General features: G+C 36.3%; 1 protein-coding gene across 4 annotated transcripts in view; it reads left to right on the forward strand.

Moving 5' to 3' along the window:
* LOC111148024 (Meis homeobox 1) overlaps positions 1 to 1,148 on the forward strand; it is a 134,111-nt gene extending 132,963 nt beyond the window's left edge. For 3 of the 4 annotated variants that reach the window (XM_022504370.1, XM_022504371.1, XM_022504372.1), the window contains one exon: positions 1 to 1,148. This exon is cut by the window's left edge and continues 323 nt beyond it. The gene's annotated coding sequence lies outside the window, so the exon portion shown is untranslated. The other variant, XM_022504374.1, reaches the window with a different exon arrangement.
* Positions 1,149 to 1,460: the final 312 nt, after the last annotated feature.

Raw genomic sequence — 1,460 nt, forward strand, 5'->3', positions numbered from 1 at the left:
CAAATCATGTTTTTTCTGCAATGACTGTGGAGTTCCATTCTTGGCATCTACTTTGGACCAAGGAGCATCCCTAATTCTTCATAGGGACTCTTAAAAAGCAGGAAAATACCAACCGAAGTCAATTTGGGGGACATGCTAAATAACTATATAAGACATTAAGAGAACAAAGAGTGAAATATTGTAAATGCTATTATACTGTTATCCATATTACGTTGTTTCTTATAGATTTTTTAAAAAAAATGTGAAATTTTTCCACACTATGTGTGTTGTTTCCATAGCTCTTCACTTCCTCCAGAAGCCTCCTTACATTAAAAAGCCTTACAGTTATCCTGCAAGGGACAGGAAGGTCTGATTTGCAGGATTTTTAGAGCATTAAAATAACTATCAGGCAGAAGAATCTTTCTTCTCGCCTAGGATTTCAGCCATGCGCGCTCTCTCTCTCTCTCTTTCTCTCTCTCTCTCTCTTTCTCTCTCTCTCTTTCTCTCTTTTCCTCTCTCTCCCTCTCTCTAGCCTGGGGCTTGAATTTGCATGTCTAATTCATTTACTCACCATATTTGAATTGGCCTGAACAGATGTAAATCGGGAAGGATGGGAAAAACTGCAGTCATCAACAATGATTAATCAGCTGTTGCAGGCAGTGTCTTAAGGAGACTGGTAGGAGGAGGCATGGAAACCAAAAGGCCGTGTGTTTAGAAGCCTAATTGTCACATCAAGCATCATTGTCCCCATGCAACAACCACCACCTTATACATCACTTCCTGTTTTATGCAGCTCAAAAACATAGACTGAAGATTTATTTTTAATATGTTGACTTTATTTCTGAGCAAAGCATCGGTCATGTGTGTATTTTTCCATAGTCCCACCTTGGAGCATTTATGTAGACATTGTAAATAAATTTTGTGCAAAAAGGACTGGAAAAATGAACTGTATTATTGCAATTTTTTTTGTAAAAGTAGCAGTTTGGTATGAGTTGGCATGCATACAAGATTTACTAAGTGGGATAAGCTAATTATACTTTTTGTTGTGGATAAACAAATGCTTGTTGATAGCCTTTTTCTATCAAGAAACCAAGGAGCTAATTATTAATAACAATCATTGCACACTGAGTCTTAGCGTTTCTGACGGAAACAGTTTGGATTGTATAATAACGCCAAGCCCAGTTGTAGTAACGTTTGAGTGCAGTAATGAAATCTGAATCTAAAATAAAAACAAGATTATTTTTGTCATGCTGACTCCACTGCTTGAAAAATTTGTTTACAACCCCCCCCAAATTTTAAGGATTAATGCAGTAAACAGGAAAATTAATTTTAGCTCCCTCAGACATATTTTTATTGAAAAATTTAACCACAAAGTAAATTATTTGATAATAGTCTCTGATTTCTTTAAGCTGACTTAATGAACTCCTAATATCAGCAAATTTAAGGCCCGAGGGCACTAAACTATCTGTAGTGTCAGACTG

This window comes from Enhydra lutris, unplaced genomic scaffold (assembly GCF_002288905.1).
Source record: "Enhydra lutris kenyoni isolate GAN:26980312 unplaced genomic scaffold, ASM228890v2 scaffoldscaffold18, whole genome shotgun sequence".
Lineage (NCBI taxonomy): Eukaryota > Metazoa > Chordata > Mammalia > Carnivora > Mustelidae > Enhydra > Enhydra lutris.